Source organism: Tribolium madens, unplaced genomic scaffold (assembly GCF_015345945.1).
Source record: "Tribolium madens isolate multiple individuals breed KSU strain unplaced genomic scaffold, Tmad_KSU_1.1 Scaffold_71;HRSCAF=194;Tcas5.2_LG6, whole genome shotgun sequence".
NCBI lineage: Eukaryota > Metazoa > Arthropoda > Insecta > Coleoptera > Tenebrionidae > Tribolium > Tribolium madens.
Genome location: NW_025401041.1, coordinates 531531 through 541527, shown reverse-complemented (window position 1 = coordinate 541527; position 9997 = coordinate 531531). Strand labels below are relative to the sequence as shown.

The 9997-nt window shown below is 38.3% G+C and overlaps 2 pseudogenes; one reads left to right on the top strand and one right to left on the bottom strand.

Annotated features, from left to right (window-relative positions):
- Nucleotides 1-245: 245 nt before the first annotated feature.
- On the bottom strand, nt 246-3861 carry LOC123009102 (annotated as a pseudogene).
- Nucleotides 3862-7636: 3775 nt separating this feature from the next.
- LOC123009101 lies at nt 7637-9924 on the top strand (annotated as a pseudogene).
- The last annotated feature ends 73 nt before the right edge of the window (nt 9925-9997 follow it).

Genomic DNA, 9997 nt, shown 5'->3' with positions numbered 1-9997 from the left:
TCATAGGCTGACTCAGATGCATCAATTTTTGTTAAAATATCGTTGATAACAAACATTCTGTAGTATGTCTTAAAACAGTTTATTATGCCTTGATCTAACGGCTGCCACGTAGATGTACAATTAGGTGGGAGATAAATCAGTTGGACATTTTTTTGCTTGATGTCTTTAGGATGTGAACAGGCGTTATCTAAAAACAACAGAACTCTTCGTTTATCAATAGCTATTTTTTTGTCAAAATTATTCAACTACTCGCTCATTATTTCACAAGTCATCCATGCTTTTCGGTTGAATTTCCATACAACAGGCAATTTGTTAATATCAATGTTTTTGAACGCTCTTGGTTTGGCAGCTTTACCTATCACAAGTAGTTTTTCCTTATCTCCTGCCATATTGACGCAGTCTAATACTGTAACCCTCTTTTTGGCTAATTTACCTCCTGTGCATCTTTCGCGCTTAAATGCCAAAGTTTTGTTCGGAAGGACCCGGAAGAACAGGTCGGTTTCATCTGCATTATAAATGTCCTTTGAATAGTTATTCAGAATTGATGGGAGTTTGCTTAAAAAGGCAATAACATCTTCAGGATTTACGCTAGCTGCTTCACCGGATATAAATTTGAAATTGATGTTATAACGCTTGCGAAATTTTTCCAACCAACCCGAAGATGCACTAAAACCTTCGTAGTCCTTTTCGTCTGCAATCTACTTTGCCTTATTTCTCAGTATAGGTCCTTAAAATTTGTACCCAACGTGCATTTGTGAGCCTAACGTTAATTTTACATACCTGATATAGGAATTCCTTTGCTCCTGGCAGCAGTGAACCATTCGTAACAAATTTTATCCACATACCGACCTTCAGTTTTAAAAGACCTTCTTTTTTCATCGACATTACTATTAGACCCCCACTTCGGTAGAAATTCCTCTCTTTTCTTTACAATATCTGCTGCTTGTGTTTTACTGATCTGAAACCTTCTTGATAAATCACGTACACTTAACTTTTCTTTTTGATATAATTCGATTACATCAATTTTTTGTTTTAAAGTTAAAACATTTTTTTAGTCGTTATTTTATTTACGTTTTGCTTTTAGTGTTCTCCGAAATGCACAAGCAAAAACGGTTCCTGGAAGTCCCGATTTTTCGCTACGTGCCTTCTGCGCAGGTGTTAAAATACTCGTTTCGTTGTCCGCTGAGTAGAAACTTTTTCCTTGATTCGTACCAAATTGCCCCGTCCGTGCCCATCCAAGGGAGAGTCCGCTGAATAGAGGTGGATGTATATGCTATTCTTATGGGGCACAGTCGGGACCACATAAAATTGTCCTCTATAAGGAGGTGTCCGTTTAAGAGGAGTGTCCGTTATGGGAGATTTCACTGTATTTCCTTTATTTATACGGATTATAGGATATTACTGGTTTAAAGCGATAACAACAATATACAGGCTGCGCCAGAACTCGCGTCCCAGAAAAAATTTTCAAGTAAGGTAAGATACCAGGACCATGAAAAAAATGTTTAAAAATTCTATCTGTCAAAAAATTTTAACATTTATTTTTTGAAATATGACATTTTTTATGTCTATTTAATGATACTGATGATCTTGTATATGTTTTTTTACAATTATTTAGTAAAGGTACAAAAATTTTGCCAATGAAAGCCACAAATAACATTGAACAGAGTTACAATTTAGGACACAGCTTCCTTGTTTCCTCTTTTAATAGCCTAAGCAAAAAAACTTGTAAAATTATTTTCCCAACAGAAATAAATAGAGTCAAAGTGCAAACTTTAAACCATCATAACTACGAAATTTTTATAGATAAATTTTTTTAAACATTTTTTCCATGTTCCTGGTATCTTAGCTTGTATGGCATTTTTCTCTAGGTCGCGAGTTCTGGCGCACCCTGTATAGACTCAAAATTGTCGCCTCCTTAATGAAATGTGTCAATATCCTGCTTGGGCATTTCATAAAAAATACATTGGAGCAGTGATTCCGAGTTTTTCTTTAGTTACTAGGGTTGTTAAGGAAACACTGATTTTTTATTAATTATTAACGAAAAATAACGCAACTAATAAAAGCTTCCCCACCACAAAAGTCCTTTCTCGTCGCCCTTAACAAAAACCTGTGGAAGTAATAAGTAAAAATTTTATTTACTTACCTTTATCAAGAACTGCAAGCTTGGAACAAGTCACAACTTTTTGGGTACTTTTGGGTTTAAATTTCGGCGCTATCGCCTACAGTACTAAATCACAAAGGGCCTGCCTTCTACGTTGTGGCGAAATTTTTTTACTGCAGTGTAGGCAGCCAGCAATTCCTGATCAAATGTGCTGTATTTTCTTTGACTGCTTGACAGTTTCCTGGTAAAGAAACTTAGAGATTGCCATGACTGATTGTTCCATTGTTGCAAAACTGCGCCTATTTCGGAATCGGAGGCATCTACCATAATTGACAATGGGGTTTCTGGGGACGGATATGCTTGTAGTGCAGCGTTCGCAAGCGATCGTTTCGTGGCTTCGAATGCGGTTTTTGTTTCTGGGCAGCACTTGATTGTTTCTTTCTGTTTGGTCTTGGGCCTCCCTTGCAGTTGTGTTACCGGTGCTTGAATTCTGGCTGCTTGTGGGATGAAACGTCGGTAAAAATTTACCATACCAAGAAACCGCTGCAGCTCTTTCAGAGTCGAAGGCTTTTTCATGTCCAAAATGGCCTGGACACGATCAGTTTGTGGTTGGGTGCCCTTGTTAGAAATGTGGTATCCCAGAAACGTCACTTCCGGTTGGCCGAATTTGCATTTATCGGATTAATTACAACGCCGTGATCCGAGAAGCGTGTGAACAGTTGCCTCAAATGTTGATGTTGTTGAGGGTTCTCTGATGCAACTAGGACGTCACCTATGTATCCAAAACAAAAGTCGAGCCCGCGTGTAACTTCATCAATAAATCTCTGAAACGTTTGCGACGCCATTCTTAATCCGAATGACATTTGGGTGTATTCAAAAAGTCCAAAGGGGGTTGTAATCGCCGTTTTCTTAATATCTCGCGGGTGGACCGGAATTTGATGGTATGCTCGAACTAAGTCGATCGTTGAAAATATTGTCTTACCATGAAGCGCGTGTGAGAAGTCTTCGATATGGGGAACGGGATAGCGATCCGGAATAATTCGCGCATTCAGTCCTATATAGTCGCCGCATGGTCTCAAACTGCCATCCTTTTTAGGGATCAGGTGTAATGGTTGCTGTTAGAGGGTCTTACGATCCCGTCTCGGACCATGGCATCAAACTCCTTTTTCGCAGCCTTGTAGCGATCAGGCGCCAAGCGCCGGGGGCGACATGAAACGACAGGACCATCAGTTGTGCCTTCGCTCTTGATGAATGTTGGGTGGCTTGGTGATCGCGGGGAATTCCCGGTGTAAATCGTGGTACTCATTCGAACTCTCAATATATAGAGCTTTTATTGTAGACACGTCCACTGCCCGTATCTCGCACTCTGCGCGCACCTGAGTTAATGAATCTATTAAACGTCTCTTACGTAAGTCCACTAAAAGTTTATAATGATGAATAAAGTCTGTCCAGATTATTGCGTAGTCTACGTCTGCGATGACGAACTACCACTAAAATTCACGACGCAAGCCCAGATTTAAACGCACCGTTCGTAATCCGTATGTTGAGAACAGCGTACCACTCACCGCAAAAAGCACAACGTCGGACGCCGGTAGAGGTCCACACAACAGTTTTTTAGGATAGACACTAACATCGGCACCTGTGTCTATTAGAAACCGAACTCCGTCATCACGATCGCGGATGAATAGACGGCAATTGTTGGGAGCGCAGTCGTACGCCGCGACTACTGACTGCTTGTTCCGTTTTTTTGATAGGAGCATGAAGCTTCACATTTCCTGGCTTTGCCACCAAAGCGGTGATGAAAGCAGCATTTCCCGTCTCGGGGTTTGCTGCGACTCCTCGACACCGGTACCTGGACGGCGACCGAGCTCCAAAGCGCGAAGCATGGCCAGGCTGTGAAGTTTGCAGTGCTGCCACCTGTCGCGTGAGTTCTTGCACTTGCTGTGAGAGGGCGCTGAGGGTAGCATCAAAGGTCGTGTGGGCGCCGTTGGTGTCGTTACTAGCGTTGGGGTTGTTCATGGCGAAGACTCTAGCTTCTGGCATGGTTTCATGGATTTTATCTGCCGACACCGCTACTTCATCCAGAGTACATTTGGTATTGTGTCGCAAGGATGGCTTGCATGTTTCTCGGCAGGCGTCCTGTCCACAAAGTTCTAAGGAACGACTCGTGCACATTTGCGCCCGCCAGGTCCCGTAAATGGCGTAGGAATTGAGATGGCGTCCTATCCCCCATCTCCTCTCTTTCCAGAAGACGCCTGGTTTTCTGTTCCTAGCTAGACGACAGGCGCTTAAGCAGCTCTTCCTTCACCTTGTCATATTTGTTGGACTCGGGGATGTTTGTTATTACGTCCTTTATTTCCATCAAATATCTTGTCTCTAGGTTGGTGATTACATAAAAATATTTGGTGTAATCGTTGGTCACTCGGTTTAGCTGGAATTGCCCCTCTAATTGTAGAATCCACAGCGATGGGTCTTCGGCTCATAATGGTGGTATCTTGAGGGCCACGCGGTCGATCACCGTTGGGAGTGGGTTTAGCGTTTTGGTGTCGTCTGGTAGCGACATCTCGTCTATTGTTTATTTCTGTCGTCTCACAATCACGTCGGGCTCACCAATTTGTAGGTGATTGTGAAATAAAATGCAAATATAACGGGTTTATACAACTAACAATACAAAACAAAACAAGAAAATTGTACGCGCGTGGGTGGCTTCGCGTTGACCCGGCAATTGGCGTTCTCGGACCGCTCGCCCGCGCAGGTTCGTTTCGGCCGCTAACTTAGAGTACTTTTGTCACCGAACATCTAGATTTTTTTGTCTGGAACCGGTAAGAACGCGCGAGAAAATCTCATTGGCCCGGTTTATTGCATATATGACGATCAAGCCCTTTTTCTACAAATTGTGCAATTTTTTAAATATTTAATATAGTGTAGTTTACACTAGCTGATAATAAAACTACTGGGACTGGAGAACACGTGTTTTTATTAATTATTGCATGAGGCCATGTCGGTGCTTGACGCCATTGTGCATACTGACTACGCATGTCAACATTAATTATTGAAGGCAACTAACTATGCAAGCTACATTTAATACAACTAATATAACATTTTCATAAAAATTTGCTAAAGGCAGTTTTATAATAGTTGTTAAACATTATATCAAACTTATCTAAATATTTCAAATAACCATGTTAATACAATCAGCTTTAAGAAATATCAACAGTGTTGTGCTATACTGTTATATTATTGTCATAAACTATAATACAATAGTAAGTATAACAATATTGTGCAAAATTCTCTGTTTTCATTTTTCTCTGTGTTTACAATTGTTAATAAATCTTAAACAGAACGCGATTATTCTTTTAAGTTCTGTGTAGCTACTAACGTTTTTAAATACTTGTAATTCTGTTTCTGTTTGCTCCGCGCAATGAGCTATTATTGCTATTTTAAGACCATCTGTGATACTATCTTCTTCTACATGTGTTTTGGGCCAGTCAGGTTCTGATTTTATTAAAAACGAAGGACCGTTCCACCAAAGTGGTGATATTTTTTTGCATCTTTGTTCCTCTAAAGTTTTTATTACAAATGTTTGCAAACACCTGGCGTTATTTACTTGAATTGCCGTTGTTTGAAATGGGCCGCCTATACTTCATTTTACGAACAGATGTAGTAATAAACTATGCGGAAGGGATTCTGTTGCGCACTAACAACTTACGCAAAAATCAGTTTTACAGCACTGGCTGGCAAAACCCGCGTAATTTTAAACAAAATAATCAATTTTATTGTATGGTATACTTAAATATAAATGCATTGTATAAAATTCACTGTGTCACAATCAATTCATGATATTTATAATATTATGTGTGGTATCACTTAACAGTTTGATAGGTCCACGCTTTATTTCGATGTTCTGATGTGAAACGAACTTACAGATTTTGACCAATAATAAGCCGTTATTTAAACAGCGAGGGTGCAAGTGGGCGTTGTTATTACTACATCTTGTCACATACCGCGGAATTTGGGTTAGTTTATCATTACTTAATATTCCGTAACAAAAACTATGTTTCGAAAAGAGGTCTCGGCTGTTGTGTCATGTTGTAATTGTAACGCGGAAACGCCATCGACATCGCCGAGTCAGCTTCTCGAACCATAATAAATACCCAAAATATTAGGTGTCTACTTTTGAGTCTAGTCGAATCTACCTTAGTAGATCCCTTAGATTTTTTTATTGAAATAAAGTATTGTACCCAACCGAGAATTGTATTTTGTGGGTACTTATTACTTAGAAGGACCCGACCGTCCCATAAAAGCTCCCAGAAGATGCCGGCTCCAATCAACAGACAAAGGGTGCCGAAATATAATTGGGGTCGGCTAGTTGTATATTTTCGGGTATTGGAATTTCCGTTCTCGCAAATGTTTCCACTGGAACGTTTGAATTAATATTCTATTCCGCAAGACAATGAATTTTCTTTTTACTCTTGTGCATTTGTTTTTGTTTAATTTTCATTTTTATGGATTTTTGACTCAAATAATATTAATTAATCAAAATCGTCCGTCCGGTTCAATAACGGTTCGATTGAATTTTCATTTTTTATCATCGTTTATTGTCTAAAGTTTGATATTTCTTTTTGCTATAGTGGCCAGCAGAATTGCTCCGTGGTCCCCCACTCCAAAAGCAATTGCCATTTTTCGAGAGATGGTTAAATTAATTTTTACACGGGTTGAGAGAGTTGGAGGAGTTTTGGGAATTTTTTAGATGGTTTTTATTTATACCAAATGGTGTTTAAACAAGTTATTGCTGGAAGTAAAGTATGTCAACTAACATGGCAGTTTAGTTGCTTCATTGGTGTTTTCGAAAATTTCTTATAAGCTAGAAGATATTCGTTAAGGCATTTACAATCTAGTTGGGCCTAAATGTAAAATTGCTTCAATTTATAGAGAACAAAATATTTCTGTAACGACAATTTATCGGACCATAAAAGAATATGAAGAAGGTATACCCCGCGTTAATGTGTTCAAAAGTGCTTGACCCAGAATTTTTTTAATCCAGTACACACTTTCTTAGTCTCCACAACTGTCTTTTGTAACACGATGTTTTGAAAAGTCAGGATTGCCGTTTTTTAAATTTAAGCATTTTTATAAGAAATTTTTAAATGTTTTTTTGCAAGTCTAGAATTTTTTTAATTTGGTACATCTGACACTTCCTTAGTCTCCCTAACTGTCTTTTGTAGCACGATGTTTTGAAACGTCTCGATTGGCATTTTGCCTACTAAATTTGAACATTTCTTTAAGAATTTTTCTTCTTTTGAAAATCAAAGTCAGTACATTTAACACTTTCTTTTCGGCGATTACACCTTATAAGGGATTAACCAAACAATGGCTTGAATTTGTAACCCTCCATAAATGGCACTTTACAAGTGTTGCTACACCGCATTTAAACCAAAGTAAACGGAAAAATTATATTTATTGATACTCTTTTGCTGGTGACACCGGTATAATTGTACTTTACCTTCTTCATCTGATGCGGAACTAATCATTACAATGTCCTCATTTTCTTCCACCAATTCTGATGATTCGATGTTGTCAAAATCGACGGGACGCCACATAGCTGACTTTTTGGAACTCGTCGGCGATTGGATACACGTCCACAAATCCAGCATCTGCAGAATTATCCAAAAAGTCACACGCGAAATTGCTCGACTCTCTCAAGAACATATTAAGATGTCGAGGACCGCTGAGGAGTTGGTAGCAATTAAGAGAATTTTTTTTCAAAATACTGGTTTTTCTCGTGTTGTGGGTACTGTGGATTGTACCCATGTTGGCATCGCCTGGTGGTGCAAATGTAGAACTGTACCGAGATCGAAAAGGGTACTTTAGTATTAACGTCCAGGCCATTTGCGACGCCAATTTGTTACACATCGTTTCTCGATGGCCGGGATTGATGCACGACAGTACGATTTTTAATAATTCGCCTCTTCCTGTCGACTTTAGAATAGGGAGATATGGTAATCGGTATTGTAATGTTTCTTGAAAGGGGGGCCTGGTGTGAATTTCCCAAAGGGTTGTACCCCCAAATGGTGGACGCCAAAATTTCCCCTTTTGCCCTACGTTGTGTTTGTTGTGTCTCGAAAATAACAAAATGAAAATAATTAGAAAAGAAAATTCTAATTGACCCGAGGTATAACGAGGCCGCGTTGTAAGAAAGAAAACACAAGTTTTAAACCACACTTAAATTTATTGAACATAAAAAATGAAATAATTAGAACTTGGTTGTGATTGTTTATCATCTTACTTCATCAAATAAAATCAAATGAAAAATGAATAAATAGAATATCCAAAATTTCCTAAGTTCTGGTTTTTCGGTGCTTTGAAATAAATCAAGAGAAATTAAATGATAGATTGGTTTGATGTGAAAATTGCAAATAGGTTTCGATTGGATMGAKGGAAATTGGTAGTTGTACTTCTCTCACTAGTACAGGTGGGTAAATTATAAAATGTTATAGTTGTTTAAGTCAATAAGACAGGAATTCGGACTGAACTTAACGGCCTAATATTTATAAGTAAGTGGCAGGGATACAACGTCCTAAACTACCGGCCTGCAGGCGAATTAATGGGTTAAAAGGTTTTGGGGAACTTTGGTTGTCGAAACCATTTAAATTTTGGAGAAAAGGCCGAAACAAATTAATTAGAATAATTATTATAAATTGATTAGATTAAATCAAAGATCATTAATCAAATTATCAAATGATAATTCCAAGGGGAGGAGAAGTCTACCAGAACGTTGATAAAACATGCTTTAATTAATTAAGATGCACAAATTAAATTATTCTCTAATTACGTAAGGGAAAACAGTAAATCCTAAACTTACGTTATTTATGATTTGGACACTTTCACTAGGAAAATGGAAAATTGTGACGAATGCGAAATTACGTCTCAACTCTCTGCTCTCTCGAATCGAAGTCCCTAGAAAAATCTACTAGTCCCTTTTTCTCTCTCTCTCGCAATCCCCCTCCGGTACTACTCTTCCCCAACTCTAAAGCTTTGACAAATCACGACTTTGTTAATCTCTAAATTTAAACCAAAAGAACCAAGTTCAGTTTACAACAAAATGAACTTATTAGTTAAGCTAATTAAATTTACCTAAACTGACTTTTGACCCAGACGTTGCTGATCCGCTGACGACAATAATTTGCAACGATTTACACTTATTACAAATTTGGACCAGGTCTTTCAAAACTACCTTAAACTAATTAAGCCTAAAATTCCAACTTATGTCAAATTTACAACACGTTTCCCCTCATTGCCTTTCTGATGTTAACAAACATTAATACAATTTAAATAAAATTTACAATGGAAAATTTGTGCATTTCGAAGAAACACACGTGTGGCCTTGGATCGTTATTGTCTGGATCGCTCGACACTCTATTGAAATCGTATCGAATGACCGGATGTTTGATAACTTTTTCTTGCGACTCTCCACATTTTTTAAGAATGTTGACTGTGGAAACGTAATTTCATTTTAAAAAGAAAAATAAATATACTCATCGCCTAGCAGGGTGTAGGGGTCCGGAATATTACAGTATCTATTGGGTGACGGTGGATATCTTTGCCAACAATGCCTCCTCACTCCATTTCGTAATTTAGCTAACGCAAGCCAAGAGGCTTATAATCGAGCCCATATCTCTACTAGAAACTGCATAGAAAGATTTTATGGAGTTTTGAAACGTCGTTTTCCATCATTGAAATATGGGCTTTGATTAAAAATTAATACTATAGTTGAAGTAATTGTTGCCTGTGGAATTCTACACACTGTTGTATTCGCGCCTTGAAAGGGGTTACATTAAACACACCCGTTATATTTATAAAATTTATTTAATGGAAATATTTAGAAAAGTCTTTACT